Below are 13,545 nucleotides of genomic sequence, written 5' to 3'. Positions count from 1 at the left end.
TCTACATCTTATGCAACTTGAGATCTAAAGATAGATAAAGGAACAGAAAAGGAAAATTGTTTCTTTTTTGCCTGTCTAGTACAGTGGCTCTCAACAAAGAAATCTTTTGGATCTCAAAAGAATTTTTGATGACCTCCCTACCTCCATGAGGGATTTATTATTATCTGTTGATTTTCAGATGGCATTTTCACTTAAGAGTCTAGAGTTTCTTACATGACCAATGCCCCACCCATATCTCTGGGGGCTGGAGACATGGGATGGTCATTATCCCAAAGATCTGAAAATCTCTGATCCAGTTACTATTCAATGTAGGGCTATTTAATATAATATGATCCAGAACAACAGAAACTTAACTTTCATTTATATTTTTGAATGAGCATCTTATTTTCCTATATTGTACTACTGGGGAACAAGGGAGCAAACACTGTGATGAATGAGTCTTCCCTTTATAAGCTGGCTTAATCATGTGACTCTGGGACAATGCAGGTGGAGGTCCCTGGTGATGAGAATAACTAACTGAGGGATCCTCCCGAAACTCTACCACACCACAGTTACTTGCTCCCCTCCAATCCATTTAACTGACTTTCTTTTCCACCTACTAACATTATTGAAGTTTGTAAATGCTTAATTTTCCAGTTCACTAGAGGATTGTAGAGAAACCACTTCTTGTTTCAAATGAAAAATATGAATTAATTTTGATTAAATATTTGCTAATTCAAAAATCAAGAGAAAATAATATCATGTCTTTATTATGCATAAAACGGAAGATTTTTTTTTGGTAAAATACCATATTTTAGCATATGTAGATATGTGTATTTTTTTTTTTGAGACAGGGTCTCACTCTGTTGCCCAGGCTGGAGTGCGGTGGTCGTGATCTTGGCTCACTGTAACCTCCGCCTCCCGGGTTCAAGCAATTCTCCTGTCTCAGCCTCCTGAGTAGCTGGAATTACAGGCGTGTACCACCATGCCTGACTAATTTTTGTATTTTTAGTAGACACGGGGTTTCACCATGTTGGCCAGGCTGGTCTCGACCTCCTGGCCTCAAGTGATCTGCCTGCCTTGGCCTCCCAAAGTGCTGGGATTACAGGCATGAGCCACCACGCTCAATATGTGTATTTTTGCTCTTCTGCTCGTAAAACTCTCCTGAGCTCAATGTAGTTCATTGGGTCTACAAAAAGAGCATAGTTATCTTAGAAATATTTCATTGCACAAGGCTGGCAGCTTGATCTTGTATGGGGAACTACCTCAGTTTCAAATCTAAACGTCTTATCCCCTGCTGTAAGCTGGAACAGAGGCATCGATAAGGGAAATTAGTGATAAAAGGTAGTAAATTATACACTGCAGTGGCTGCTGGATCTGATTTAGAAGTCATAACTGACCCGAGTTTGAATCCTGGCTTTCCTACTTATTAGCGGTATGACTTTGGGCTACTTAATTTTAACCTTTCTGGGCCTGAGATCCCATATCTTAGATAATAACAGCAGTTATCTCAAAGGGTTGCCATAAGGATTAAATAATACATGCAAAGCACTCAGCGCAACATCATACTTTCAGAAATGTTGGCTATTTTGACTATTATTTCTGTAAATTGGGCACATCTCAATTAGAGAATCTCTAAAGGAGTTCTGAATCTCATCTCATACAGTTGCAAAGGGTTTGGTCAATGCAACCTTATTTTTCACACCTTTTAATTTCTGCAGTAGGCTACTGTAGCAGCCACTAGCACAGGCAGCTATTGAGCACTCCAACTGTGTCTAGTCGGAATTGAGATGCGCTGTAAGTGGAAAATACACATCAGATTTTGAAGATTTAATACGAAGAAAAGAACGTAAAATCTCAATTTTTAAATATTTGATTAAGCGTTGAAATGATAATGTCTCAGATATACTAGGCTAAATGAAACACATAATTAAAATTAATTTCACGTGTTTCTTTTCACCTTTTAAATGTAGCTACCCCCAAAATTTAAAATGACATAAGGGACTCGCATTATATTTGTACTGGACAGAGTTCAGGTAAAACCTTTCTACTCATAACGTGGACAGCAGCACCTGGGAGCTTCTTAGAAACGCATATGTTCGGCCCCGACCCAGACCTATCCCAAGGCGATGCTTACATCTCGCTCCAGATGATTCCGCTGTTTGGCATAATGAAGAGGGCCGATGTGGCTCAAAAGCCACATACAGCGAATAACTACTAACTGCTTTCCGAAAACAGCAAAGTGATGAGGAAGAAAGAAGTGGCTGAGAAGAAGTAACAGAGAAAGAAAAAGACACTCAAATTCTAGGAACAAGAAGCAGAGGAGAAAAACCCAGCCTGGGAGATTAAGTGGAAGGGCACTCCCAGACCTCTGCCTCCATAAAAGCAGACGGAGATGCAAACTGAGATAAGACCTACAATCAAAACCCCTCAAGGTCCAGGAAACTGTCCCTCAAATCTAGTCTTACCCACCCCTCAGCGGCCTCAGCTAAGCTAGGCCTGGGCCCAAACAAGTCCCAGGTTAGGGTTCGACGCGAACCACTATCCTCCCCAGGGCTGCACGGTTCCGTGGGGCATCTCTCTACCTTTCGCTTAAAGTCCCGTTTCCCAAGACACAGGACGCGTTTCCCGGGGCTCACCTGCCTCTGAGCCGCCCCAACGGCCTGCACCTTCACCACCGCCACCTTCCAGTCCTTCGGTAGAGAGCCCGCCCCCTGCTCCCATTGGTCAGGCCGCTCGTCACTCCTGAAGGGCGGGGTCGGCCTCGCGAGGCTGTCGAGAACGCCATGGCAACCGATCTCGGAACTACAACTCCCGTCATGTTCCGCTCGGGGGCGCAAAGAGAGGCGAGGCACCGCCCCAAGGACTACCAATAAATGGGCGAAGTTGGAATTGCCTGGATAGGTTCAGTTTTATGCAAATTTTAGCCGAAGGCCACACCCTTCCTCATTCCAACCATAGGCCCGGCCAACCCCTTTAGGTTGTGCTTCGCCTCCTTCTTCCTTTCCACATTATTCTCTCCTTTAAAACCTCCAATAATTAAGTCAATTAAGTGCATCCTATCTGGTGTCTCGCACGGCAACGAGCAGATGCACCGAAATCGTGCAACAAAATCTCCATAAACCACGATAGGCAACCTCAGACCATAAATCTCCGGTTACGCCTACGTGGGGAGGAGGGGAAGAGTGCTAATCCTGCCCCCACACAGGCCCTGCTGATTGGCTCATTCGGCTTGTCACTCTGTTGTCTTACATTTCTTTGGCTCACCCTCCTTGGGTTCGCACGGTAGGCGGGGCCAGCGGTAGGGGGCGGTGAGAAGGTGCGGGCCCCTTCTTCCGATTGGCAGGCGGTTTCCCCACCCACTTATGGGCGGTGATGGTGGATGGGGGGCGGGGGAGGTAGCGGAGGGAGATGAGGAGATAGGCGGGAGCGAGGGAGCGAGGAAGCGAGGAAGCGAGGGAGGGAGCGAGGGAGGGAGAGGAGGAGGTGGAGAGGAGTGGAGGCGCCAGGGGAGGGAGCACAGCTTGGTTGCTCCGTAGTACGGCGGCTCGCGAGGAAGAATCCCGAGCGGGCTCCGGGACGGACAGAGAGGCGGGCGGGGATGGTGTGCGGGGCTGCGGCTCCTGCGTCCCTCCCCGCGGCGCGTGAGCGGCACTGATTTGTCCCCTGTCCGGGGCGGCAGCGCGGACCCGCCCGGAGATGAGGTGAGGAGAGGGCTGCACGGCGGCGGCCTGGACCGCGGGCGGCTGCGGCGGGGGCGGGGGTCGGCGCGGGGGTCGGCGCGATGGCTGCCCGGGGCATCAGTCCCGCGCCCAGCGCTTGTCTCCCCGGCCGCCCTTAGCCCCTCGCCGCGCGCCGAGAGACGGCAGCAGCTGCTCCTCTGCCTCGTCCTTCCAGTCCTCGGGGGCGGCGGCGGGGTGGCGGGCGGACCCGCACTGGGAGGCCGGGGGCCGCGGTGGGCCGTGGGGTGGCGGCCGCGGGACGGGCGTGGGGATGAATGGGCCCCGCGGCCCCGCCGCCAAGCGGGGTCCTTCCTCTCGCGGGGACCCCGGGCGGCCGCTCCTTCCCGGGCTGACCTCGCTGCCCTCGGCCGCCGGCGAGGGGCGGCCCGGCCTCGCCTCCGGCCGGCCTCCCGGGACCCGCGCTGGCGGGAGCGGCGCCGCCTCTGCCTGGAGCCCCAGCTCTTTCCTCGGCCCCTCGCTCGCGAGCCTGCAGAATCCTGGGTCAGTGAAGGGCAGGCAATGCCGTTCGGCCCCAGGGCGCGCCGCGGGGCCGCCCCTGAAGGCATTTAAAGGAGAGCGGCTTCCGCGCCCTGTGAGCGCGTCCCCGGGTCCGCCGCGTCCCTTCCCTTCTTATGCACCGACACGGTTTTGTGGTGTGGACCCAAGGCACAATTGCAGTCCCTTGCTTGCGCGAGGGAATGCAATCAGAATTCCCAAAAAAAGGAAACCGGCGAGGAATCTGCCGCATCTTCCTGCGCTTCTGCTTGCCTTGGGATTAGAAAACAACTTCGGAGATTACATTTCCTATGGGCAATCTTTTGTTGTGATTCAGACTCAAGAAGGCTTTGCTGTGGAAGAAATAGATTAGCGGCTTCTCTGTGGAGTTGGAGGCTATAGAGATTTTTATAGCCTCTTCAATATGAAAGTTTCCTCTAGAACTTTGCCATCATCAGTGCTATTCTGAGGGCAGCAGCAACCTGGAAATTTAAATATATGCCGGCTCCGGCCAGATGCGTTTCTTTGTGCTTATCTGTTGGCATTCTTCTCTTGCTTCTCCCCTTGATCAAAACGTACAGATAATAAAAACAAGGCCAATGAAAAGGGTAGATAATAACAGCAAATCCCATACAAACAAATGACTCTAGAAATTCCCCGTTCTGTCAGCGGGGAGGCAGTTTTGCTAATCCCGTGGAACGGATGAAGAGAAAGGCACAGAGATCTCATGGATTATGTAGTGGACAGGATGTGAGGGCAGGAACTGGGGCCAGGACCCAGCAGGCCAGCTGGTTTGCATGGTGCCACTCTAAACCCCCAAAATATGAATCGGAGGAATGTATTTGTTGGGATACCTTCATTTTTAGATGACTTTAAGGTTGAGAGTGCAGAAGTTTAAACATCCTTCATAGTTATTATTTCTTAGTTTATCTCTGAGAACAAAATATGTTTCTGTTTAAAATTTCTTTTACTGGTGTGCTTGAAAGGTTATTTTGATGGGAGTTTCCTTGTAAGTAAAAACATTGAAAAATACGTACATATGAAAGAAAAATCCTTAGTACAGATGGGTTTGTAAAGAATCCAGGGACTTTCAAGTCATATAAATTAAGGAGCGAGGGACACTAATTTGATGATGGTGTTAAAATTATTTCAGACACCTTTAAGTAGTCCAGTAGAGATCATTTCTGATAGTATGATTTTTTTTTTAAAAAAATGATATTTCTTTATCTAGGAATGCTTCTGTTGAAATTGCTGGGGCGCATGGTACCGTCACAAAACTCTATTATTATTCTGCCTGAGTAAGAGAGGAAATGAACAAATTTTTAATGTACTTTGGAACCCTGCGGATTGCTCAGATACTAAGCATTGTGAAATAGGGCATAAAATGAGTGGTAGCAAGTTAGTTCGGTGAAATGTTTGTCCCTCTTAGCATTTTTTTTTTTTGGCAGTCGACTAGCAATTTTCTTTTCCCTGAAGCTTATCATCAATATTGGTAGTAGAACCTCTGCTCAAGTTTATCTTTTTCCCAAATGCCTAGATTGGGACAAACTATCAAGGCTCCTGTAAGAGATTAAGGAGGAGCTGCTGGCAAATTCCTTTACTTTTTTTTTTTTTTTTTTTTTGAGGCAGAGTCTGACTATGTCACTCAGGCTGGAGTGCAGTGGCGCAATCTTGGCATACATGCAGCCTCGACCTCCTGGGCTCCAGTGATCTTCCCACCCCAGCTTCCGGACTATCTGGGACCACAGGTGCACGCCACCATGCCCAGCTAATTTTTAAATTTTTTTCTAGAGACGGGGTCTCTGTGTTGCTCAGGCTGGTCTAAAACACCTGCCTTAAACAATTCTCCCACCTAGGCAGCCTCCCAAAGAGCTAGGATTAGAGGGATGAGCCACCATGCTTCGTCCAAATTCCTCTACTCTAAATCATCTTTTTAATTTGCTAAAATTTGTGAGTTGTAGAGAATTGATGACACGAGAGTTGGGATTATATTATGCACCTCCAGTTCTTCTGCCATAGAGCTGTTCCCTTCTGAATGATCACTTCCTCCTGAATGGCTCCACTTACTGGTTGGGTTTCTTAAAGCGTGGACCTCAGATCACTTACATCAGCATTAATGGAGGCACTTGTTAAAAATACAGGTTTTGGGCATGGTGGATCAAGCCTGTAATCCCAACACTTTGGGAGGCTGAAGTAGGAATAGCTTGGGCCCTGGAATTTGAGACCAGCTTGGGCAACATAGGGAAACCTTGTCTCTAAAAAAAAAAATTTTTTTTTAATATTCTGGGCTTAGTGACTCGTGCCTATATTCCCAGCTTTTCTAGAGGCTGAGGTGGGAGGATCTGGTTCGCTTAAGCCCAGGAGATCGAGGCTGCAGTGAGCCATGATTGCCCCACTGCACTCTAGCCTGGGCGACAGAGAGAGCGAGCCTGTGTCCAAAAAGTAAGTAAGTAAATAAATACATAAAAATAAATACAGGTTTCTGTCACCTCACCTCAGAATCAGACAGCTGGAGCTGGGGCCCTGGAATTGGTATTTTTAATGCATTCTCCAGGAATTTCTCCTGCATAGGGAAGTTGGAAACTACTGGGTTCCTTCTCACTGAGCATCTCCTGAGACCAGCTCCTGAAGTGGATAGGAAGTTTTTCAAGTAGCAGATTAAGTTTTATCCCTTAGGCTGCTAATAAAAAACAATTGACCATCACCTTCAGCTGCGTAATTGTACCTGTTGTACACCTTTCAGAAGGCAGAGGCTTTGGTTCACCCCTGTACCTCCAGGGCCTAAAACAGTGCCTGGAGGAACTCAGTTAAACATTTGTTGAGTGAATACTGAACTACATTGCAGTGAGGCCAATCTTTTAAAAGTTACTTGTCAAATTAATCTATCAGTTAGTGGCATATTAAAGCCCAGCATATTACAAAAAATTTTTTTTAGTAGTCACTGATTTTATAAATTAGGAGCACAAGCACTATACCCCAGTGACTTCTGTAAGTTTGGTTAGTTTAGAAAGGAGAGAGCTTTTCCCAGGCGTAGTGTGCTCAAGGTGATTAGCCAGAAGGAAGATTCAGAGCAAAGCATTTGCTTAGAGAGTCAAAATGTAAATTCAAGTCACAGTGTAGTGGTAAATCATGTATCAAACTTATATTTGGTATATTGTCTTATATCAAAATGCCATTTTATAAACCATAAGTCCAACATACTGCTATAAAAATTGGTCTCTAACAAATAGAGAAAATTGTTATGTTTTTCAATTTCACTTTTCATACTAATAAAATTTGACCTTTACACCTTCTTTTCAAGAGTTCACCACAGGGCACCATAGATATTATGTAGTTAAGAGCGCAAACTCTGGAGAATATTGTGTTTGACCACACATAGTGAGTTTGATCTAACCTCTCAATCCCTCATTTCTTAGCTGAAGATAGGAATAGTAATAATAAAGTTCACATATTTCTAAGTGCTTATATAAGTTTTTGAGACACATCTACTTAATAAATGGTAGTTACGGTGATGATAAAGAATTGGGGTGTATAAAAATACCTAAAACTCAAAAGCTAACCCATTTAATTATTGTACTACTGGACTTTATGATAGTAAGTAGAGATCTGTTGCTTAAAAAAGAAGTTTCTTTGGTGGTGTGCATCTATAGTCTCAGCTACTGCGGAGGCTGAGGTGGGAGAATCACTTGAACCCAGGAGGTCAAGGCTGCAGTGAGCTATGATTGCACCACTGCACTCCAGCCTGGGTGACAGAGCAAGGCCCTGCCTCAAAAAAAAAAAAAAAAAGTTTATTGCTAACTCCTTGGTACTATGTATAATTTTTTTAATTGAATGACTAGACTAAACATTAAAAGTATTTAATAAGCTATCAAAGATGTATTAATAACTATAAGTTTTGAAAATAAATACTAAATCTCCTGATCACTTTTAGGTTAAAATATAGTTTATGATGAGCAACTAATATTCTTTGTATTTGAAAAGATAATTGTTTTATGGTAGAAAAGTTGAAATACAGAAAAGTATAAAGTAGAAAACTATGAAATACCCGTAAGTCTACTACCTGCATACATATTTCTTCACATCCTTTTGTGTGTGTGCATGTGGCTATTCATATACAATTTCTGGTAACAAAAATGGGATCTTGCTATACATGTGGTTGTAACCTGCTTTTTTTTTTGCTTAACATCTTGTCATGAGTGTCTTTCCCTATATATATATGTTGCATTATAACAATGTTAGTAACCAAATAATATTCCGTCTTATGGATCTATGGTAGTCTTTTTTTTAATTTTAATTTTTTCAGACGGAGTCTCACTCTTGTCACCCAGGCTGGAGTATGGTGGCTCAATCTTGGCTCACTGCAACCTCTGCTTCCCAGGTTCAAATGAATCTCTTGCCTCAGCCTCCTGAGTAACTGGGATTACACGTGCCTGCCACCATGCCTGGCTAATGTTTGTGTTTTTAGTAGAGATGGGGTTTCGTCATGTTGGCCAGGCTGGTCTCATACTCCTCACCTCAGGTGATCCACCTGCCTCAGCCTCCCAAAGTGCTGGGATCACAGGCGTGAGCCACCACTCCCAGCCATGGATCTCTGGTGGTTTAGCCAATTTATTTTTATTAGACATTAGTTTGTTTATTTTTCCTCCACGGTTACTTATGACTCTGCAGTGACTGTCCTTCTGCATATGTCTCAATATACTTGTGAGGTTATTTTCATTAGGATAAGTTTCTACAAATGGAATTCCCAGGATCAAAGCCTACGCTAAATTTTAGGATTTTTTAAATCCGTATTTCCAATTTGTCATTTAGAAAGATTGTAGCATTTTATACTCTTACCATGGTATATCAGACTTCTAGTCTCCGAGCCCCTTGTACCTTTCCCCCTTTTTTGGAATGACTTAACCAGTGACAAACCTAGTGAATTTTTGCTTTTAGCAAGAAGACTGGGCTGTTAGTATAATGTGTTTAGTAGTGTGATATGGAAACTCAGAAATCTCGTGCATGGGTAATAGTGATAGCTAATGTCGATTAAGTTCTTTTGCAGCATCTTATCTACATTAACTCACTTAACAAAAACTCTCGTCTTGCAGATGCCTTGGAAACTAGGGTACCAGCAGTTAGACAGCCAGCAAGTGGCTGAGCATATTTTTACTGTAGAGTCCAAAACTCTTAGCCTGTTTCCTAGACATGTTTTGTAGGCATTTGGGTACTTTTTATGTTCTCGATTTCTGTTGTGGAGTAACTAAGAGGTTCTCTGGCATGTACTAATGTATAACTGGGCGGGGCACAAATTTGAATCCCTTTCACTGAAGAGTTGGTCACATAAGTTAGCTCAGAAATTAGCCTTGGGACTGGTGCTGTGGGTCACTCCTGTAATCCCAATACTTGAGAGGCCAAGGTGGGAGCATTACTTGAGCCCAGGAGTTCCAGACTGGCCAGGGCAACATAGCAAGACCCTACAAAAAAAAATTTTAAAAAGTAACCAGGTGAGGTGATGCCCACCTGTAGTCCTAGCTGCTAGGGAGGCTGAGGTGGGAGGACTGCTTGTACCCAGGAGTTCGAGGCTGCAGATGCCACAGCACTCCTTGTCATAGTGAGACCTTGTCAAGAAAGAAAGAGAGAGGGGAGGGCAAGAGAGAGAGAAAAGGAAGAGGAGAGAAAGAGAAAGAAAGAGAAGGAAGGAGAAAGAGGAGAGAGAGAAAAATTAGCCTCGTCAACTGTCCAGCATTCATCCTTAAAGCAGTCTCGTTATCCTTTACTCTGTAGTGGTTTTCCTAAAGTACCCCTGCATGAAAAACAGGATTAGAGTGCTAGAGAAGACTAGTGAAATTTGAAAAGGCAGTTCACTTGTGATGTGGGCTTGTCTTAGAAACGCAAGACTGTACAGAAGTGTGATGCGGGAGACAGCTGGGTGTGTGTACAGATAGTTCCATGTTGGCGAGTTTGGAGATAGAAAGTGGCCTAAGGAAGTTTGCTTCCTAAGGAAGTTTGCTGCACATTCAGTGAAGGCCTCAGTGTAGATCTCCCAGAGGGAGATCACTGAAAAGTAAACCAAAACATTTTTATTAATACATGTGATGGTAGAATATCCAGTTTTGTTCCTAAAGTTTGTAGCTCTCTAAGAAAGTGCATTTTAAGCAAGTTAATCTATTTGAATGCATCACTGCTCTTTCAGCATTTTTCTAGTAGAATTAATGATAGGTAGCTTGCTTTATTAGCTTACTGCCCAGAGAGAACATTGGTGAAATTGTTTTGGCTTCAGCTCTCTGGACTGAGTTTGTGCTACCTAGCTCAGTTTTCAGTTGGTCACCAAAACCTGTCATTGTTTTTGTGTGGTATGGGGTCTGCTGGAGTCATGTGGTAGTGCGTTTGGCTCTCCATTGAGTGATGGAGCCAGGAGTTGAACTGAGGGCTGTGGCAGAGTTTTGAATTCAAGTGAATTCGAATGTGAAAATAACAATGTCTGGCCGGGCGTGGTGGCTCACACCTGTAATCCCAGCACTTTGGGAGGCCGAGGTGTGCAGATCATGAGGTCAGGAGTTTTGAGACCAGCCTGGCCAACATGGTGAAACCCCATCTCTACTAAAAAATACAAAAATTAGGCTGGCGTGGTGGCGCGCAAGTGTAATCCCAGCTACTTAGGAGGCTGAAGTAGGAGAACTGCTTCAATTTCCTGCTTGAAGAGGTGGAGATTTCAGTGAGCTGATATTGCACCATTACACTCCAGCCTTGGTGACAGAGCGAGACTCTGTCTCAGAAAAAAAAAAAAAAAGAAAAGAAAATAACAAGGTCACAGCAACACAGCAAGTGGTCAGAGTTTTACCCTTGGTGGTTAAAATTTTTAATACAGGAGGACAATGCTCTTGCTCCTCTGTTGCACTGGCAAGCATTTGACGTGTTCCTCCTTGCATCATGTCTGCAAATCGTTCTGGTGTCTGGTGGCATGCATTTGCAAGACATGGATACAGTTCATGGACATGGAGGAGGTCAACTGGCTTTTAGTGTCAGGCTTTAATCAACCTAGTTAAGAAGGACACTGACTCTTACCATAAAAGCACTGAAGCAAGATGCCATTGGAGCCATTCGTTTTGTGTGTGTGTGTGTGTGTGTGTGTGTGTGTCTGTTTGCCTGTCTGTGTGTACAGCGTTAATTACTTCTCTGCAAGGCAAATTTCATGACCAGTTTTATTGTTCTAACACAGACAAAATGTTGTGTAAACGCATATATCATTCCAGTGTGTTATCTATAGTGGGAGTGTTCATTGTGGATCCAGTGTTTTACAAAAATCAATTCATTTCTGCTGTGAACTTAAGATAGTAGATTTTAAAACCAAGTTATCTTTCAATTTCTGAAATTATCTGAAACTCAGCTGCCCCAATCTTGCAGAATTGGAGAATTGCATTTTGGCCACTGATTAATAAAAGCTATATAGCTAGTAATGAGAGAAACCTTGAAAAATTGACAAGAAAATGAGTGCCATTCTTGGTATATAGCAGATTTCAACGAATAGTAGTTCCCTTTGCATTTATTTCTCCTCTTTCCTGCATTTAATATAAAGAGCTAATATTAAAGTCATTAAATGAGAATAGATCTGTATTATAGGTAGCACTGCTTCTTTTTAGACCCCTTCAGATGCAGTTATTACAATTGTTGTTTTAATATTCTTTAAATGATTACAGGAGGAAGAAACTTGGTAGGGGGATTACCAGGATATTAGCTCCATGAGGGCAGGGAATGTATCGCTGTTGTCCAGGGGGCTAGCCCCAGGCCCTAGAGCAGCGCCTGCTGCCTGGCAGACACGCAAGGGTTATTTGTTGGTTTATTAAATCAAGGAGTGTTTGAGGTCCTTCGAGCGTGGAGGCCAGAGGGCTCTGAGCTGGTGCAGGGCAAGTGCTGGGGGCAAGAGAGACAGGTGAGGAGTGAAGGAGAGAGGCCCACTTGGGACTTGACTCAGAATGTCTGGGAAGTAGGAAGTTAATGTAAGTTTTAAGGGAGTCCCATGATGTGCTTTTGTTTAAAAAGCTCCTTCTGGGTATCATGTGGGAGTGGATTGGAGGAGGGATAGAGAGGAACATTGCATTGACTCCGCTTCCAGCTGTCGATGGTTGTTGACGTTTCTACCTAGCCTTCTACTTTTTTTTATTTTTATTTTTTTTCAATTTGCTCTCTTTTTTTTTATTATTATTATACTTTAGGTTTTAGGATACATGTGCACAGTGTGCAGGTTTGTTACATATGTATCCATGTGCCATGTTGGTTTGCTGTACCCATTAACTCGTCATTTAGCATTAGGTATATCTCCTAATGCTGTCCCTCCCTTCTCCCCCTACCCCACAACAGTCCCTGGAGTGTGATGTTCCCCTTCCTGTGTCCATGAGTTCTCATTGTTCAATTCCCACCTGTGAGTGAGAACATGTGGTGTTTGGTTTTTTGTCCTTGCGATAGTTTACTGAGAATGATGATTTCCAGTTTCATCTATGTCCCTACAAAGGACATGAACTCATCATTTTTTATGGCTGCATAGTATTCCATGGTGTATATGTGCCACATCTTCTTAATCCAGTCTATCGTTGTTGGACATTTGGGTTGGTTCCAAGTCTTTGCTATCGTGAATAGTGCCGCAATAAACATACGTGTGCATGTGTCTTTATAGCAGCATGATTTATAGTCCTTTGGGTATATACCGAGTAATGGGATGGCTGGGTCAAATGGTATTTCTAGTTCTAGATCCCTGAGGAATCGCCATACTGACTTCCACAATGGTTGAACTAGTTTACAGTCCCACCAACAGTGTAAAAGTGTTCCTATTTCTCCACATCCTCTCCAGCACCTGTTGTTTCCTGACTTTTTAATGATGGCCATTCTAACTGGTATGAGATGGTATCTCATTGTGGTTTTGATTTGCATTTCTCTAATGGCCAGTGATGATAGCCTTCTACTTTATGTTTGTGATGAGAATAATATGGTTTACTTTGTGAGGTCTCAGGAATGGTTTGAGATGAGTGGTAATTTGTATAAACTTTCTGGAGTTTCTCTGAGGAAAAGAGAACCCCATAAGATTATTACTATTGATAAGGCCGGGCACGGTGGCTCACGCTTGTAATCCCAGCACTTTGGGAGGCCGAGGCGGGCGGATCACGAGGTCAGGAGATCGAGACCGCGGTGAAACCTCGTCTCTACTAAAAAATACAAAAAAATTAGCCGGGCGTGGTGGCGGGCGCCTGTAGTCCCAGCTACTCGGAGAGGCTGAGGCAGGAGAATGGCGTGAACCCGGGAGGCGGAGCTTGCAGTGAGCCGAGATTGCGCCACTGCACTCCAGCCTGGGCGACAGAGTGAGACTCCGTCTCAA

At 44.7% G+C, this 13,545-nt stretch overlaps 2 protein-coding genes across 11 annotated transcripts in view; one reads left to right on the top strand and one right to left on the bottom strand.

The window, feature by feature from the left end:
* The window catches only part of CRYZL1 (crystallin zeta like 1), a 51,560-nt gene extending 48,850 nt beyond the window's left edge, over positions 1–2,710 (bottom strand). Inside the window, exon 1 of one of the 2 annotated variants that reach the window (XM_032175682.2) lies at positions 2,619–2,710. The gene's annotated coding sequence lies outside the window, so the exon portion shown is untranslated. The remainder of the gene's footprint in view (positions 1–2,618) is intronic. The other variant, XM_032175684.2, reaches the window with a different exon arrangement.
* A 755-nt stretch (positions 2,711–3,465) lies between these two features.
* The window catches only part of ITSN1 (intersectin 1), a 257,076-nt gene continuing 246,996 nt past the window's right edge, over positions 3,466–13,545 (top strand). For 6 of the 9 annotated variants that reach the window (XM_032175654.2, XM_032175652.2, XM_032175658.2 and 3 more), the window contains exon 1: positions 3,466–3,683. The gene's annotated coding sequence lies outside the window, so the exon portion shown is untranslated. The remainder of the gene's footprint in view (positions 3,684–13,545) is intronic. The other 3 variants (XM_032175655.2, XM_058428005.1, XM_032175656.2) reach the window with 2 other exon arrangements.

Source organism: Hylobates moloch, unplaced genomic scaffold (assembly GCF_009828535.3).
Source record: "Hylobates moloch isolate HMO894 unplaced genomic scaffold, HMol_V3 SCAFFOLD_14, whole genome shotgun sequence".
Classification (NCBI taxonomy): Eukaryota; Metazoa; Chordata; class Mammalia; order Primates; family Hylobatidae; genus Hylobates; species Hylobates moloch.
The sequence above is the reverse complement of the archived record's forward strand: the minus strand, read 5'-3'. Positions and strand labels throughout refer to the sequence as shown.